We start from the raw sequence: 19,290 nt of genomic DNA, 5'->3' as shown, positions 1-19,290 counted from the left end.
CTGCTCCAGAATTTCTTGTTATTGAATAGATAGGGGTGGGCAGGAGTTAGAAGCAGAAAAGAGAATCAGCCTGAACATACAGATGCTGGGGACTATGTGGTTGAGGGAGAAAATGCTTGTGCTGTAAGGAGTCAGAGTGAGTGGTAGAGACAGAGTGACTAAAATTTCTACACAATTAGTTTATAAATTCTTTTTTTAGTATATAAATGCTGATCAGACTAGCGTAAACTGGCATAGACAAATATGAAGCAGTTGATGTTGGACACAGAAATAGGAGAAAAGAAAGCCAGACAATGCAAAAAATGTATTCCCCTGCCATTCCAGGTAACACCCCAGTGTGAGAGTTAGGAGACTGTATATTTCAAGAGACTGAAAACCAATTCAATGAGGTTGAAGAATAGTAAGATGTATTGATTCTCATAGGTTAAAAACAAACAAACAAACAAACAAAAAAAACAGGGATGATACCAACATCAAATGCAATTGGATCTGAGGCTCAAAGGATATTAGGGTTTTCCCTTTCTCTCTCCTTCTGGCTTTCTACATTGCTTCCTTGTTTATTATCTTCTTTCCTACTGCAAATGAGCTTCCTCCACGTAGTCAGAGAAGTTGGCTGCCAGCAGTGGTGGGCCAATACTCCATGCTAGGGTACCACTGTTAAACCAAATCCCAGTACAAAGAAAGAACTGATGGCTTCCACGTATAATGTCTTACAGAAGGATTGTGATTGGTCAATGTGGACCACAGGTCTGTCTGTGGACCAGTCGCAAGCTCTAGGACAATGGAGTGCCAGGTCTAGCCAATCCTTGCTTATGTCTCCATACTCGTAGCCAAACCAGATGGAATCCATCACTGATAAAGTGGTGGTAAAGAATTTGACGGAGCTATCCCAGTTCACTACAGCAACAGTTCCCAAATTTACCTGAAGATAAACATTGCCTAGACACTTGTTAAAAAACAGATTCTTTGGATCCCAGCTTAGACTTCCATAATCAGAATTTATATAGGAGAGGGATGGTAATTTGTATATTTAGCAAGTACCCCAGGTGTATTAGTTTCCTATTGCCACTGACACAAATTACCACAGATTTAGTGACTTAAAACAATATGGATTTATTATCGTTCTGGAGGTCAGAAACCCAAAATTGGTTTCACTGGGCCAAAGTCAAGATGTTGACAGGACTGCTTTCTTCTGGAGGCTCTGAGCGGATAATCCATTTCTTTGCTTTGTTTAGCTTCTTGTGGCTGCCTGTATTCCTTGGCTTGTGTCCCCTTCCACCATCTTTGAAGAGCATCACTCCAGTTATTGCTTCTATAATCCACATCACCTTTTCCTCAAACTCTGACTCCTTCTGTGCCCCTTTTATGGACCATTGGACATTGGGTACACTTGGACGATCCAGCATAATCTCCAAGTTCAAGATCCTAACTCAGTCACATCTACAAACTCCTTTTTGCCATATGCTACATGGTTTGGATATGCCCCTCAAATTTTGTGTGTTGAAAACTGAATCGCCAAATTCATATCTTGATGGTATTTGGAAGGAGAGATTTGGGGAGGTAATTAGTATTAGATAAGGTCATCAGGGTGGGATTCCTATGACGGAACTGGTGGCTTTCTAAGAAGAGGAAGAGAGACTTGAGCACGCATGCCATGCTCTTTTGTTACATGATGCCCTTCACCCTGAAAGCCCTCACCAGAAGTTGAGCAGATGCCAGCCATGCCCTTGGACTTTCCAAACTCCAGAAGTGTGAGAAATAAATTTCTTTTATTTACGAATTACCCAGCCTCAGGTATTCGGTTATAACAACAGAAAACAGTCAAAAACACTATTCGAGGTGACATTCACATGTTTCAAGGTTTAGGACATGAACATACCGGGGCCATAGTTAACACCACAAATGCAACATAAGTATTCCAAACTATAAATATTATATGAGCATAACTAATCACTAAACTGTATAATATACAGATGCTCAAATTGGGTGGCCCAACCACCATGTTTTTTTTTTTTTTTTGAGACGGAGTTTCGCTCTTGTTACCCAGGCTGGAGTGCAATGGCGCGATCTAGGCTCACCGCAACCTCTGCCTCCTGGGTTCAGGCAATTCTCCTGCCTCAGCCTTCTGAGTAGCTGGGGTTACAGGCACGCGCCACCATGCCCAGCTAATTTCTTGTATTTTTAGTAGAGACGGGGTTTCACCATGTTGACCAGGATGGTCTCGATATCTTGACCTTGTGATCCACCCGCCTCGGCCTTCCCAAAGTGCTGGGATTACAGGCTTGAGCCACCGCGCCCGGCCCACCACCATGTTTTTGAATGTGTTGGTGACTCATTTCGTTTTTATTGTTGAGTAGTATTCCATTGCTATGGTTTGAATGTCCCCCCCAAAACTCATATTGAAATTTAATTGTCATTATGATGGCATTAAAAGGTAAGGTTATGATGAAGCACAATGGCCCTCACCAGATGCTGGTGAGTCTGTTTTAAGTGATATTAAAATTACTACCCTGGAGTTCTTTTAGTTTGTATTTACCCTGTGTATCTTTTTCCATCTCTTAATACCCAAATACGGATTCACTGGGCACTTTTCCAGGCAACGTGTATTATAAAATGGCAAGTGTCAGGATGTCCCTGAGTCCAAGTTTAGCTCCCAAGTTTGCAATAGGTGGCCTCAGCTGTCTCTGTGATCTTGTCACTGCATCCTGCTCATTTTAAAAATTATTTTTCCCTTCTACTTCTGTTTTGTTCATAATATCCCTCTCTTGTAGCCTAATGGCACCTGGAAGGCACTCAGTAAACACTTGTTCAATGAATGAATGCACTCAAAGAGCATGCAGCCTTGTTAGAAAAATTAAATGCCTTTAAGAATATTTGCTGGTGCCAGAAGCGGTGGCTCACGCCTGTAATCCCAGTACTTTGGGAGGCCAAGGTGGGCGGATCACGAGGTCAGGAGTTTGAGACCAGCCTGGACAACATAGTGAAACCCCATCTCTACTAAAAATACAAAAATGAGCTGGATGTGGTGGTGTGTGCCTGCAGTCCCAGCTACTCGGGAGAATCGCTTAAACCTGGGAGGCGGAGGTTGCAGTGAGCCGAGATGGCACCACTGCACTCTAGCCTGGGCAGCAGAGCAAAACCCTTTCTCTACTAAAAATACAAAAAATTAGCTGGACATGCTCACTTGAACCCAGGAGGCAGAGGTTGCAATAAGCCAAGATCGTGCCACTACACTGCAGCTTGGGTGACAGAGCAAGACTCGTCTCAAAAAAAAAAAAAAAAAATTATGGAGCCTCTTCCACAGACATTACCTCTCCCATCTCACCTCTTACTTCACTCCTCTCTTACCCTACCCTAACTGTATTGACCTTACTTCTGTTACGTAGATACACCAAGGTTGTTTCTGTTTCAGGATCGTTACATCAGCTCTCTCCAGATTTTTGCATAGCTCTCTCCATCATTCAGGTCCCTACTCAAATGTCACCTTTTCAGAGAACTTCCCCAGATTGCCCTATCTAAAATAGTACTCCTCCTCCTCCAATCTAATCATTTTCTATGTGTGTTTTTTTTCTTTTTTTTCTTTTTCTTTTTTGGAGTTTCGCTTTTGTGGCCCAGGCTGGAGTGCAACGGCACAATCTCAGCTCACCGCAACCTCTGCCTCCCAGATTCAAGCCATTCTCCTGCCTCAGCCTCCTGAGTAGCTGGGATTACAGGCACTCACCACCACGCCTGGCTAATTTTTGTATTTTTAGTAGAGGCGGGGTTTCAACATGTTGGTCAGGTTGGTCTCGAACTCCTGACCTGGTGATCCACCTGCCTCAGCCTCCCAAAGTGCTAGGATTACAGGTGTGAGCCACCATGCCTGGCCTCTCTGTGTGTGTGTGTTTTAAAATAAAATAGCAATTGTCACTTTAAGCTTATATTATCTGTTTGGCCACATTCATCATAAGTACCACCCACTAGAATTAAGCTTTTTTTTTCCAACTTTTAAGTTCCTGGGTACATGTGCAGGACATGGAGGTTTGTTAGACAGGTAAACATGTGCCATGGTGATTTGCTGCACAGATCATCCCGTTGCCCAGGTATTACACCCAGCATCCATTAGCTATTCTTGATCCTCTCCCTCCGTTCATCCCCTACCCCCCGACAGGCCCCAGTGAATGTGGTTCTATGTATCCATGTGTTCTCATTATTTACCTCCCACTTATAAGTGAGAACATGCGGTATTTGGTTTTCTGTTCCTGCATTTGTTTACTAAGGATGATGGCCTCCAGCTCCATCCACATCCCTGTAAAGGACATTATCTTGTTCCTTTTTGTGACTGCATAGTATTTGATGGTCCATATATACCACATTTACTTTATCCAGTTTATTATTAATGGGCATTTAAGTTGATTCCACGTCTTTGCTATTGTGAATAGTGCAACTATGAACATATGCATGCATGTGTCTTTATAAAGAATATATTTAATAAGTTCTTTAAGTGTCATGAATGTGTCTCATATATCACTATATCTCCATCTAGAGCAATGCCTGAAACAGTAGAAACTCAATACATTTTTGTTGGATGAGAATTTTCATTTACATTTTAGGAAAAGAAAAATTTGAAAAAGTGTTTTAATACCTACTTTTAGAGCTGAAGCAACTGAAGGTGAGATAGGTTCAGTAACTTGCCAGGAGGGCACACAGATAGAGCCAGGATTTGAATGCTTGTCCATTTGACTTCAAAGGTCATCCATTATCTTAGCCTCTATGCTACTGTCTCATGATGAAGTGGAATACATACACAAAAGACTACAAAATCAAGTGCCAGTGGAGTGGCTTGAGGTTGTTTGGATGAGATGAGCAGAGATGGAGTCATCAGAGGGAGGGGAGTTGGCCTCATGCATGAGTGAGATTTGTAAAGATGGAGGCAGGAGAGAGGGCAAACCTTGGGCCTGTGCCTGCGATTGTCCACTGTGGCTTTGTCCTTGGCTGAAGAAGCCAAGCCCATCTTCTCCTGGGAGAGCAGTGAGGATGGAGGGCCAGCTGTGGGATCAGGACTGTGTAAGCCGCATTCCTGGGCCTTTGCGTCAAACCTACCAACAAAGAACACTTTCGGAGGAGCTTTTGTGGACTGTGGTTAGGCCTGCAGTCAGGACCTGCATTCTAACTAATCAGTGTAGCCTCCAGCAAGTTCAGAGCCACACTGCAGCTCCCTGGCAATGGGGATGATCTATGTGCTGGGGAAGGCAGCTGGGCTGAGAGGGGCTTTTGAACCACAGCATCTTTTCTAAAGAGGAGAGATGTTATTGTTGAACCAGGTAGGAGGTGACCTGGGAACCAGCCTCCCTGAAAAGGAGGAGGGAGGAAAACAGCTATGGCCACGGTTATGTGGTACTATTTCCTTCCTGATTAAAGATGTAGATGCCAGTGTTACAGCTCTTTTAGAATTTGTCTAGCAGGCTTTCCAGTTTTTGCCGGAAAGCCCTATTTAAAAAAAAAAAAAAAAAAAAAAAGATGTAGATGCCTTGGTACCTGAGCCCTGGAGGCGGCTCCCTCAACCTGAGAAAGCTCTGCGCCCCAGCTCATCCTGGGAGCCAGCTCCCCTGGGTGGTGCAGCACAGGAAGAAGGAAGGAGGTGGCAGTTCAAGGGCAGCAGCTGGGAGAAGCGTGTCAGAATGCCAGGGAAGTGAAAGTCAGCCAGGAAAGGAAAGGGGAAGAAGGAAGAGCAGAGAGGCAGCAGCAGCCCCGGGAAAAAGGGACAGCGGACCCTCAGAGGGGCGGGATTTTCCATCTTTCCTTGGATGAGGGGCTGGGTCTTGGAACACCCTCCCTTCTCTGCCCCTCACACACAGCTTGTCCAGAGGAGCAGATGTGAGGTCTATGCCCACTCAAGCACTCACAGTCTCCTACTCTCTTCAGTACCCATCTGCTGGGCCTAATTCTTACCTTAAAAAGGTAACTCTTGATTATCCTTGAAGTTCTAAAAAAAATAGGAACTGTGATTTTGGTCTAAGCTAAAGTTAATGATTTTTTCTCAAGGTTGCCTCCCAAGAAAAATGCTAAAGAAGTTTGATAAAAATTTGGTGTTGTTTAAGTAGACTGTTAAGGCAGAAATATTCATTAGATAGATATTCGTTAGATTTCATCACTGAAATGACACCATAGCACAAGTGCCGACTCTTTTTTTGAAATTTAGTTTTTTGCTTTTTAAAAAATGTTAATTTTTATTTATTTATTTTTGAGGTGGAGTGTTGCTCTGTAGCCCAGGCTGGACTGCAGTGGTACAATCTCAGCACACTGCAACCTCCACCTCCCAGGCTTCAGTGATTCTCCTGCCTCAGCCTCCTGAGTAGCTGGGATTACAGGCACATGCCACCATGCCTGGCTAATTTTTGTATTTTAGCAGAGGCGGGGTTTTGCCATGTTGGCCAGGCTAGTCTCGAACTCCTGACCTCAAATGATCTGCCTCAGCCTCCCAAAGTGCTAGGATTACAGGTGTGAGCCACTGCACCTGGCAGGTTTTTTGCTTTTGATGAACTTGTCATTTCCAGCACTCCCTGCTTGCAATATTCTCTCTTGTACCTGTGACACTGAGGGAAACTGTTAGATGCCATCAATTGTTTACTTGATAGACTAAAAGCTGTCTAGATGTAAGTCTGATCTGGAGTCTACTGGGGGAAGGGAAAGACTGGGTAAACTGTAACTGTTTCAGTTCATGTCCATTGCCATTCAATTCTGAATTCTAAGATATGGCACCCAGTAGGCTAACTCTGCATGTTTATTGAATGGAAACAAGGTCTGAAAAGTTCAACTTTTATCAAAAAGCCTTTTAGGTGGGTAGAATCATGACTGTGGACTGTCTTCTAAATAGTTTAGTGTTCTATTATTCCCCTCCCCAATATATTTTGGATTTTAGGCCCTACACAGGTCTGGGCCCTGAAGTCTAGGGCTTTGCCTCTGGAACCAGCAGTATTGGCCTCACTTAGGAGCTTATTAGAAATGTAGTCTCCAGCCCACTCTCAGATCCAAGGAATCAGGATCCACTTTCTTTTTTTTTTTTTTTTTTTTTTTGAGACTGAGTTTTGCTCTTGTCACCCAGGCTGGAGTGCAATGGCGCGATCTCGGCTCACCGCAACCTCCGCCTCCTGGGTTCAGGCAATTCTCCTGCCTCAGCCTCCTGAGTAGCTGGGATTACAGGCACGCGCCACCATGCCCAGCTAATTTTTTTTTGTATTTTTAGTAGAGACGGGGTTTCACCATGTTGACCAGGTTGGTCTCGATTTCTCGACCTTGTGATCCACCCGCCTCGGCCTCCCAAAGTGCTGGGATTACAGGCTTGAGCCACCGCGCCCGGCCAGGATCCACTTTTTAATATGACCCCCAAGTGATATGTGTGCATGTTAAAGTAGGAGAAACGCTGCTCTGAGGCAACTGATCAGGAGGCCCTCCCAGGCCTTGGCTTCAGAGTAGAGCTATTTGCGTTTCAGGGTAGCACCACACCACACACTGGGCAGAGTTCAAATTCCAGCTTTGCTGTAAACTTCATCACAGGGACAAATGACCCAAAAACAAAAACAAAAATCAAACTCACAAGAATAGAACAAAGAATTTCTGTATATACTTTACCTAGATTCATCAACTATTAACATTTTACAATGTATACTTTAATGGTTTTTTTCTCTCTACCTACGTATGATGATTATTCCTGAATTCTTGGAGAGTTAATTGCATATACCTGCATGTCTTTACCCTCAATACTTCAGTGTGTAGCTCCTAAAACAAGGACATTTTCTTCACAACCACAACACCAGGGACAGAAATAGAGGGAGGCTAACAAGGCCTGAGAGTGCGTGTCCCCTCAAGGGGGCTTCCTTCAACTTTGTACCTTACAAGCCTCTGCTGCCTCACCCTAGTTCTGGCCTGCATGCTACAGTTATCAAAAACAGGAAATCTAATGCTGACTCAATACTATTATCTAATGTATAGTCTATTATATATATAGTCTAATCTATAATCTATTATATATGTATAGTCTAATCTTTAAGCTATTTTCCAATTGTGTCTATTGTTCGATAAGGTCCTTTATAGCAACATTTGTTTCCCCAGACTCAATTCAGTATCACGCATGACATTTAACTGTCCTGTGTATTTAGTCTCCTTCAACCTGGAACAGTTCCTTAGGCTTTGCTTTTAAAACATTGACATTTTTGGAATTTATAGACTAGTTATGTTATGGAATGTCCCTCAATATGGGGACAAGTTACTTTTTAATCTCTTAATGGTTCAGTTTCATCACTTGTAAATTGGGAATAGTCCCTCTTTCATGTTGAATCAAATAGGTGAAGACATGTAATGGACTTGACACATGGCAGGTGCAGGTGGATTAAACAAGAAACTGCCACCAATCGGGCATTTGTCAGCACCATGCCAAGTGCTCACACGTATTGTCTCATTTCATTTTTACTACAACTCCATGAGATGGGCTGTATTTCTACCCCTACTTTACAGAAGGATCTGAGACTTAGATCTTTTGTCCAAGGTCTCATAGCTAGTTAAAGAGTGACATGGGGACTTGACCCAAGTCAGACTGCAAAGATTATTCACTTAGTGACATGCTTGTGATGCTTGCTAAAATCTAACTTTTTAAAACATAAAATTTTCCTAAAGTTCACCATTTTAACCATTTCAATATGTATAATTTAGTGATTCTTAATATATTTACAATGTTGTACAACTCTCAGCACTATCTAATTCCAGAACATTTCCATCACCTCATGAAGAAACCCAATACCTCCCAATTTCCCACTCCCCCATCCCCTGACAACCACTAATCTATTAATCTACCTCTGTTTCTGTGGATTTGCATATACATAAAATGAAATACTACTAAGCAATAAAAAACTAATTACTGATACACAGTAGCATTCCAGATCTCAAAAACAACACAGAGTGAAAGAACCCAAATACAAAAGACTGCATATGGAAAGATTCTATTTATGTGAAATTCTAGAAAAAACAAAGCCTTAGGAACAGACAGCATGGCAGTGGTTGCCTGGGGACAGGAGCATACGGTTGGGAGGCGGCACTGACTGCAAAGAGGCACAAGGGAACTTTTTGGAGGCAGAGAGGTGTTCTAATACTTGATTGTAGTGGTGGTTGCGCATTGGATATATTTGCCCAAATGCATCAAATTGTCCATTGTGTAAAGTTTGTAATATGTAAATTGTACCTCAATAAGATTATAAAAAAGGAAGAAAAAAACCCCAAGCATATCTGGTCCTGAATGGAGTTCAATTCATCAGCATGGCTTCCTTCATTGTCTGGCCCCAGATCTATCTTCCCAGCCTCATCTCCTGGTTCTCTGATGCTTGCCTTAGGCAAGCCCAGTGTTGGGCACTCAGAGAACATGGGGAAGAGGAGCCTCTATCTTCAGGGAACTCACAGCCTAATCTGAAAGCAGAAAGAAAGGGTAGCCAACTCTGACATAGCAGGGCACCATTCCTAGAGGACCACTGAGTCTTAAAGGACAAGAACAAGAATATTCCAGACAGGACCTGCATTCCAGTCATTTTCAATCTCAATTTTGAATCAAGTTTCAATCTAAAATTTTGAATAGGTAATTCATTTCTATGGCTGTATGCTTTAAGCCAAAAAGATGACAGAGTTTATTTTATTGCTTTTAGAAATGTGGGAATCACTTGTAATGTTCAGGTTAGTCGATGTTAAGTAATTTTCAGGAGCAACTGGGATTATTTTAAAAATCACTGGGTTAAACTGGGTGTAGTGATGCATGCTTGTAGTCCCCAGCTGCTCAGGAGGCTGAGGCAGGAGGATCACTTGAATGCAGGAGTCTGAGTCCAGCCAAGGCAACACAGCAGGACCCCATCTCTAAAAAATAAAACAAAACAAAACCTAAAACACTGGGTTGACACTAAAATGCCATGATTCTAACTTATGCCAGGAGGTCCTCTGCTGGAGGGAAGAGCATCCCACCCCTGGGATGAAAAGGTTAAAGTTCTATATTCTCCCACCCTTGGAAAGCTTCCATTCATAGGAGGTGGAACCATTAAATAAAACAAAAGGAAAATAAAACCTTTCAAGCCTTTGCCTGCCCCTGTCAGAGATGTATCTGAGAACTGGCAGCAGCTTGGCTCCCTTTGAGCACTTTGAAAGTATGGTCTTCAAGATTTCTTGCTTTTCTCCTAAAAGAAATTTGAAAAACTCTATTTCATTTTTCTTTCCTTCTTCCTTCCTTTCTTTTTTCTTTCACTCTCCTTCCTTCCCTCTCTTTTGTTTTTCTTTTTTTAAATAACTGATCGGGTTTCATTCTGTCACTTAGGCTGGAGTGCAGAGGCATGATCATGGCCCACTGCAGCCTCAAACTCCTGGGCTCAGGCAATCCTCTCACCTCAGCCTCCTGAGTAGCTGAGATTACAGGCATGAGCCATCATGCCTGGCAAAAACTGTGTTTCTTCTTGTACCTTTAAAAAAAAAAATTTTTTTTATAGAGACGGGGTTTCACTACGTTAGCCAGGATTGTCTTGATCTCTTGACCTCATGATTCGCCCGCCTTGGCCTCCCAAAGTATTGGGATTACAGGTGTGAGCCACCACCCTTGGCCTCTTCTTGTACTTTTAAAGGCCATATCTAAAATGTTTCATCACAAGTTTAAATAATGGTAAGGTTTGTTATTTCTGGCATAACTATTGGCATTTTAAAATAAGATTGTTACATCATTCTTTAAATGTATCCAAGGAAATTTAGAGATCATAATGCATCTATCATCCATTTAAAAAATACATGAACAAGCTTTTCTTTAAAAGAAATTTTACATCACTCTCTTTTTTTTTTCTTATCTTGTATTTCCATTTCACTTACCCCTGAGCACTTTAATATAGTATTTTAAGCTGGAGAGTCTTTTATTGACCAACTAACACATTTCCCTATAAAACAATTAAAAAAAATTCTTGACTGAGTCTGATAAGCTTAAAAAGCTCATTTTGATTGTAAAATTTTAATACCTAATTGATCTGAACAACATAAAATATTACATATTTTGGTATCTATTAAAATTAAAGTACAGGATATTTTTGCTGAATGAAATAGAATGAGTCAAACCTAGTCCTAGTTTTCATTTCTGTGGATGGAAGCACAAAACACTTTGTTCATTCATTTAACCAATATTTATTTAGCACCTCCTACATGTCAATAGCTACTCTAGGCACTTGGGATACTTTGGTAAATACTACAGAGAAATACTTGCCCTCATGGAACTTACATTCTAGTTGGGGGTAACAGGCAATAAACACACACATAAGTAAATCATATAGTATGTTAGAAGTGCTACAGCAAAAGAGAAAGCAGAGTAAAAGGGCTTTGGGTGTATTGAGAGAGTTAAGAGTGGGCTGTGATTTTTAAAAGGTCAAGGCAGGCTCCAATGAGGTAACTTTTGACCAAAGGAGGTGAGAGAGTTGGCAATGCAGGTATCTGAGTGAAACATGTACAAGGCAGAAGGCACAGCCAGTGCAGAGGACCTAACTTGGGAGCACGGCTAGCATCTTCCAGGGTCAAGAAAAGAGGTCAGAAAGGCTAGAACGTACTGGAGAATGACTGACAGGAGACGAGATTTAGAGAGGTAATGCTCGGGGTGGAGTGGTGGTGCTGATCTTACAGAACCTTTTAGATTATTGTAAGGATGTAGATTTTCATTCTAAGTGAAATGAAGATGATTTAATGCAGGAATTTAAGCAGAGAGAAGACATCTGACTTACATTTTAAAAGGATTACTCAAGGTATCATGTTGGGAAGAGGCAAGCATGAGAATAGGGAGAGTTTTTAGAAGATGAATCCAAAGATGAGATGATGGTGGCTCAGACCAGGTAGTAGCAGTGGAGGTAGCTCTGACTGTGGACTAGACAGGGGCATGGGAAAACAAGGGAGTCCACAATTGCTCGACAGCACTAAGGATTTACTTGAGGTTCATGGTGATGAAATTAAAGTCAAACTACTCAGGGTTTTTGGTCTGAGCAACCTGAACAATAGTTATCAAATGAGAGGAAAGTTAGTGGGTTCAACAAGTTTGAGAGAGAATATTGCAAAGTTTGTGACATGTTTGAGGATATCAGAATCTGGAGTTCAGGTAAGAGGTCTGAGCTAGATATATAAATTTAGGAGTTGTCATCATATATGATGATATCATGTGTCTTAGATGGTATTGAAAGTCAGGAGACTGGTGACATCAAGGAAATGAGTATAGATTAAAAAGAGTTCAAGGGACTGGGTGTGGGAAGCTCACACCTGTAATCCCAGCACTTTGGGAGGCTGAGGCAGGCAGATCACCTGAGGTCAGGAGTTGGGAGACCAGCCTGGCCAACATGGTGAAACCCTGTTTCTACTAAAAATGGGCCAGGTGTGGTGGCAGGCACCTGTGATCCCAGCTACTTGGGAGGTTGAAGCAGGGAGAATTGCTTGAATCTGGGAGGTGGAGGTAGCAGTGAGACGAGATTGCACCACTACATTCCAGCCTGGGCAACAGAGGGAGACTCTGTCTCAAAAAAAAAAAAAAAGAATTCAAAGAATGAGCCCTGGTTAAGGGGTCTGAGAGAAGAGATGGAACCTAGCAAAGAAGACAGGGAAGGAGGAACCATGAATGAAGGAGGAAAACAAAGAGGATATGGTTAACAAAGGTGAATTAAGTGATTAGCTGTGTCAGCTGTTACAGATATGTCAATCAAGATGAGAATTGAGACTAGATCATTGGGTTTAGCCAATGTGAAGTTCATTTTTGGCCTTCACAAGAGTAGTTTTGATAGAGTGGTAAGGATGAAAGCATGATGGAGTTTAAGAGAGGGTGGGAGACCTACCACTCAGCTGATGATCTATAATATGCCACGTATGTAACCTGGTGTGTAATGATTCTACTACATATATACGGAGTCTTAACATATGTATCATGTGTGACATGTTTTTGAACTTTATATAAATGGTATTGTATGGTATGTATTCTGCTGCTGTGGGAGAACTGCAGACAAAGCATAGAAAACTCTCTTAGAAGCTTTGTTGCAAAGGTAGTAAAGAAATGGGTGATAGTTGACAGTAGAAATAAGTTAAAGAGAAGAATTTGTAGGACTGGAAAAATCACAGCTGCTTATAAGCTTATCAGAATGACCCAGTCGAGGAATATTGATAATATAGAATAGGAGGATAATTGCTGGAGTGACAGTGAGGATCTTGATTAGGCAAGATAGGACTGGGATCTGTGTCTTGGTGACAATGCTCCTTTAGCTAGGAACATGGCAATTCAACCATGTGAGGATGGGAAAGGCAGAGTAGAGGCTGGTATATGGCTGTGGGTGATGTTGAGATTCTGTGGAAGTTTTTCTCTTATTGCTTCAATTTTCTCAAACAAGGGTATTAACAGAGGATGATCGAGGGGAGGACATGCAAGTTAGAGGACAGAGAAGGTACAAAATCCAGAAGAATGGAGGAGGGAAGTAGAATTGCTGGACAGCACAAAGGGTCTACCTGAGGTTCATAGTGATGAAATTAAAGTGAAAGTACTCAGTGTGATTGTGTCTTCTCTAGCCACATTCAGATGCGTGAGTGCTAGCTTGAATCAGGATCATGGCTTTGCCAAGCAAGTGCAACAAAGGGAGAGAAAGGCAACGGGGCTGAGGGCATGTATAAGAGTGATTGTGATTGGCCAGGGGTTGAGGCTGGGTGAGAGCGGATATGAGGGTTCAAGAATTGTTGGAATTAGAGTACTACAAGGAGTGACCTGGAAGACTGAGGTGGTGACTGGGGTGTGAGATATTTGAAACTGAGATAATGAAGAAGTTGCAGAGTTTGATAAGGGATGTGATTATGACCATGGGAGTTAAGTGGCTGAGTTAGGGCATGTGCAAGTTAGAGGTCAGAGAAGGTACAAAATCCAAAATGATCAAGGGGAGAATGTGCAACTTAGAGGACAGAGAAGGTACAAAATCCAGAAGAGCAGGGATGTATAATAGAATTGCTGAACAGCATTAAGGGTCTACCTGAGGTTCATGGTGAACAGTGGGGGTCTCCAGCCAATAGCCAGGAAGAGACTGAAGCCCTCAGCCCTGCAGCCTACAAGGAACTGAATGTTGCCAACATCCACATGAGTTTGGAAGCAGATCCTCTGTCCTAGCCTCACTTTGTAGAGGACGCAGCTAAGCCATGCCTTGACTCCTGACTCAGAGTAACTGTAAGATCACAAAATTGAAGCAATGAGAGATCCCTGGAGAAGAAGAAAAGGAACTGAGAGCCCAGGGTACGGGGAAGAGCTTATAATCACGTAGCGCTAGGACAGAAGTGGCATCAGAGTGACTGACAGGAGCAAACTGTGCAGAGATGAAGGGGAGTGAGGTCAGTGATAGAGGTGCTGGATGGCAAGATTTAAAGCTGCTGGTTTAGAGGAGAAGGGATGGCTTGAAAGCAATGTTAAGAAGCAAGAAGGAAACCTACCTCACCTCCAGGCACTGAGAGGCCGAAGGCTGAAAACACAGTTGCCAATATTTGAGAGGTGGAAGGAGGAGCAGTGTTCCAGGGCAAAGCTGGGGTTTCCCTTAAGTAAAAAGGTGAAGGAAACCTGAAGGGAAATTCTGAGAAGAGGCTGATCTTATAGGGAATGCCATTTGCATAAATAAATAGTGTTGTAGACAGAATCTAAAGAAGCCCCATATGAACCTCACCTCCTGGTGTTCATGCCTTTGTGTGTCTCCTTCCCCTTCAGTGTAGGTGGTGCCTGTGATTTGCTTCTGGCCAGCAATGTATGGCAAAAGTGACAGGGTATGAGTGACACTGTGTATGTGACGATGTTACATAAGATTGAAACCAGTGTCTTGCTGAGACTCTCCCCACTGCTGGCTTTGAAGAAGCAAGCTGCCATATTGTTAGCTTCCCTATGGAGAGGACCACATGGCAAGGAACAGAGGGGTCTCCAGCCAACAGCCTGTAAGGGACTGAGGCCCTCAGTCCTGCAGCCTGCAAGGAACTGAATGATGCCAACAACCACATGAGCTTGGAAGCGGATCCTTTGTTCCAGCCTCACTTTGTAGAGTACCCAGCTAAGCCATGCCTTGTCTCCTGACCCAGAGAAACTGTAAGATCATAAATGTGTGTTGTTTTAAGCTTCTATATTTGTGCTGATATTGTTATACGGCAATAGGTAACTAAGACGGAATGGAAGAAGTTTAGTTATAACAATGTCTCAATTTTTTTTTAAACTTCTTCTGAGGTGTATTACCTAAGAATCACCTATTGTACTATTATTAAATCAAGTTTAGTAATCTATCAGTTGATAGATCTTCCTTCAGTTTTGTTGACAGAAAAGACTGGAAAACTATCCGACTTGCAGAATAATTTAATACCCTTCACCTAAGGTCATTTACTTTCTCAGCATAGATACCGATATTTGAATTGCCTCTTTTGGGTTGCTGGGGAGGTTCTGCATTGACGGAGTGTACCTTAGTAATGGGTGAGAATTCTGACTTTCTTTTGTAAGGTGGGAGAGAGAGGGACAGTTTTGTCCTTAGCTCCCTTCTCAAGCTGGGCAATTTTAGAAAATAGAACATATAGCAATGGAAGATATGGAAATGAAATCCCTTAAAACTGGTCTTCATAAACCCCAGTGGTAAGAGAACACCAATTTGAAGCTTTAGGGGCTTTCTGGTGAAAAAAAAAAAAAGGAATGGCCCAGGATGTGGAGGACAGAATGAGGCACTGAGGATGCGTGGCGAAGGCGTGTGGTGGGTGAGGAGGGTTTCTGGGCTACATGACCTAAGAAATGACTTGAGAACTGGCTCAACAGTAGTTTTGGAGGGACTAAAACTAGTCCCAAAGTAGTTCCTGCTTGGCGAAAATATATCCTTAATGCGTTTTAAATTAAAAAAGAAACGCATGTGTCTTGTAAAAAATGAAATAAAAGAAGCATAAAGGCAAAAGCAGAGCGTCTGCCTTCCCCCCCCCCCCCCAACAAAGAGATAACCTAGTTAACAGGTTAGTAGGAGTCGAAGTTCCCCTCCAGCTCCGAGAGTCAAAACCTCTCTCACTCAACGCCTGGCAAGGCTCTGCAGTACGGGATTCCGTACTGTGTGTCTCTCGAGTCGAAACCCCTGTGGGGCTAGTGATTCGGGGCTGCCGGGACGGGAGCGCGCGGCCGGCGTCTGCTGCTTCCCGAGGTGGACTCCTGCAACCTAGCCACTTTCTCCTCCGAGCTGGCGACTGGCTGCTGAAGGCCAATTTTTGTGCCTACGCAGGTCCTCAACACAAAACAAAACAAAAAACCAAGAAAGGCCGGGCTCATCACTGTTTATAAACACTTACTGGACGCCCACTCAACGCCGAGCTCTCCTGCGCAGCTTGGGTACTTTTTTGCAAAGAGATGCCAAGGTCCCCGGCGACCACTCCCTCAAGCAGGCCTTCGCCCTCCGCCCGCGTCGCGGCCCAGGCCCAGACCGGGACTCAGAGCCGCCCGCCGACTGGCGCTGCCCCGCAGGCGCCTGCGCAGAGCGACCCTCCCCGTCACTCGGGGCGGGGGACGGGAGGCGGGGGCAGCCGGGAGAAAGGAAAGCTGCGGGGGAAAAGGGCCAAACCCTGAAATTACCCGGATGTGGTACCCGCGCGCGCATGCTCAGTGTCCTCTCGACAAGTTGGCAGCAACAACACGGCCCTGATCGTCGTCGCCGCTGCGGTAACGGAGCGGCTCGGGTGGCAGAGCCTGCGTTCGCGCCCTCCTGCTCTCCTCGGGAGGCCTTTCTCGCCCTCCCCTCGGCTCCGCAGGCGCCCAGCGGGTGGGAGCGGGTGAGGGGAGCCGGGTGCCTCGCGAGAGAGGCCCCCCGCCGCGGGGCTGCCCGGGAGCTCGAGGCGGTCAGGTCGGCGCGGGCAGCGGCACGGCGCTGAGGAGAGGCGGCCTGGCCGGGACGCCTCGGGGCGGGGGCCGAGGAGCTCTCCGGGTCGCGGGGGAAAGCGACGGGTCCGGCGCGTCCGCGGACCAGCAGCGGCGGGAGAGCGGACTCCCCTCGCCACCGCCCGAGCCCAGGTAACCGCGCCATGTCCCCTCCCCTTCCCCCGGCCGGGCCCGCGCACCCCGCCCGCGGCTTCTCTGCCCCGGGGCGGGCTCCCGGCGGCGGCGGGGAGCGCGCGGCTCCGCTGGGAGGGCGACCGCGGCTACCTGGCGAGCTGGGCCGGGCGGGCTGGGTGAGTGCCGGGTGGCGGTGCCTCGCGTCCCTCCGGCCCCCAGCTCCGCTTGCAGCTCGTGGGAGAATCAAGTTAAACTCGGACGGGACTCCTGCCGCGGCCGCCGCTGCTCTTTGTTGTTCTGAAGTAGTTTCTCGGTCGCCCCGGCTGAGCGCGTTGGGTCGGCTGGAGTGCTGCCTTACGGTCTAAATGAAAGGTGTAAATTGTTTGTCTTAATTTATTTTCTCCAGCCGATTTCTGTTTTCTCTTTGTCCTTTACTTTCTCTTCCTAGTCGTGTCAATGCCAGTTTACGCTCTGTCTTTGATATGTTTAGTTTTTGAGTATTGAGAGTGACGGTGGTATGCCGGACACATTCTTGCACCTAACTGAACCCCTTCTTCCCCCTATGTAACATGCTTCCTAATAAAAGACACAGTTGATCTTACTGTTAGCACTACATGTACTGAGAGTGAAATTGGTGGAGGGTGGAGGGCGGTGGCTCCATCACTTGCCCCAAACTGCTGTTAGGATTTCTCAAACTAGATTTTCAAAGACACGAGTGTGTTTAGTTAACCTGAAAGGTTTATTTGCTGGTGCAGAGGTTTTTCAAAGCCCTGCTGAAGATTGATAGCTGTTTCCCCTCAAAAACCTAAGTACATTTGTTTTTAATACACACACACACACACACACACACACACACTTATTTCCAAATTAATTTCTTAGTGCATTTAGTTTTTGCACCGTAGTTTAAGGTGGAATTGCCAGTTATTTAGGAATAATAAATACAACAATAAGGGAATCAGCCTGAGTTGACTTTCTGCAGACATACAGTCTTAGCTAATTTTTGTTAATAACCTTTGACTTTTGTCGGAATTAGAATCCTTTTAGTCTTAGTAGCAGCTTGGTTACTCGGGTATTTAAGAAGTAGGTTCACTACTTTTTGCTGGCAAAAAAACATTTAGAGTCTCAAAAAATGAAATGCATAATGTAATTAGGTTTAGAACATGGCATTTAAATAATTTTTATGGTGAATTTCATAAATTACTTTGCCATACTCTGTCGAGACTATATATATTTTAGTTGAAATATAGGAAGTTCTAAAGTGTAACTTTTTTTTTGTGCTAAGGACTTACTCTCTCTATATTGGAAAGTTCTGATGTGATTAGTACATAACATTCCAAACTGTAAATGATTAGCATTTCAAAACACGGATTTTTTAAATTAATGTTTCTTCCATAATGCTGTCATGATTTTGTATACTTAAATAGGTTCCTTACAGAACAAATAGAGATAGCCCAAGCATTTGTAATTTGGAGTAGCTTTAGATCTAAACATAGTGATGAATTATGTAGGCTTAAGTTGTTGGAATTAAAACTAAAAGCTTCTTTTTAGATAAAATTGTTACAACATTTGACTTTATTAATAGAAGTGGCATTTTCTTTGCTTTCCAGGTTTTTGGGTGAGTTTTAAAGAAGTATTGCATCTTGGCTTTTTTATTTTTGAAGTGGGGGTGTATGTCTCTGTTTAGGTCAGTGCCTTCAGTGTAAATCTTGAGTTTAGAACAAAACAAACTGCAAATCTGTTTTTCAGACTTAATGAAAATTTGTGCTGAGAAAGTCACTTTGAAATATTTCGGAATAAGTTTTACGTGGATGATTGACTTTTTATGATAGTTTTGCTGCTTGAAGCAATTCTGCCTATACTAGGAAGCAGCAAATCTTATTTTAGAAAACTTGTGCTTCACTTTCTTAAGCTACATTTTAGTCGAGCCATTTTGTGTGAATTCCTTTTCTGTATTCCCCTTCAGTTTTTCTTTCCCCCAAATTAAGGAGCAAGCATTAGCCTAATTTATGCTGCCCAGTCACACTGCAGCTCTCCCACTTGGAAGCAGTTTCTTTCTGATTGAGTCAGTGTTATAGTAACATCATTAGACACTATTCTAATTGAGGTGTGAATTACTGAGGCCTCTACTAGGGAGGTTAACCCTATAGAATCTGAAGGCTTCATTATATATAAAATGCATATTTAGGCTTGTCTAAATTTTTGCCTATTTTGGTGAAAACAGGTTTTGCTGGTGTTTAAACTTAGTTCATTTTGTTTCTCTC

General features: G+C 43.6%; 1 protein-coding gene, 1 long non-coding RNA gene and 1 other non-coding gene across 4 annotated transcripts in view; 2 read left to right on the top strand and 1 right to left on the bottom strand.

The window, feature by feature from the left end:
- Window positions 1–1,088: 1,088 nt before the first annotated feature.
- On the bottom strand, window positions 1,089–16,508 carry LOC141580778 (uncharacterized). Its single transcript, XR_012513094.1, has 2 exons — window positions 16,333–16,508; window positions 1,089–9,873 (listed from the first exon to the last, which is right to left on the bottom strand). It is a non-coding gene; the product is annotated as an uncharacterized LOC141580778 (long non-coding RNA).
- Window positions 5,411–5,472, top strand: LOC120361719 (U7 small nuclear RNA). The gene has a single exon (XR_005577854.1). It is a non-coding gene; the product is annotated as a U7 small nuclear RNA (small nuclear RNA).
- Window positions 16,509–16,634: 126 nt separating the features above from the next.
- The window catches only part of SMAD4 (SMAD family member 4), a 54,361-nt gene continuing 51,705 nt past the window's right edge, over window positions 16,635–19,290 (top strand). For both annotated transcript variants that reach the window (XM_039463633.2, XM_039463634.2), the window contains exon 1: window positions 16,635–17,047. The gene's annotated coding sequence lies outside the window, so the exon portion shown is untranslated. The remainder of the gene's footprint in view (window positions 17,048–19,290) is intronic.

This window comes from Saimiri boliviensis, chromosome 13, assembly GCF_048565385.1.
Source record: "Saimiri boliviensis isolate mSaiBol1 chromosome 13, mSaiBol1.pri, whole genome shotgun sequence".
Taxonomy (NCBI): domain Eukaryota; kingdom Metazoa; phylum Chordata; class Mammalia; order Primates; family Cebidae; genus Saimiri; species Saimiri boliviensis.
The sequence above is the reverse complement of the archived record's forward strand: the minus strand, read 5'-3'. Positions and strand labels throughout refer to the sequence as shown.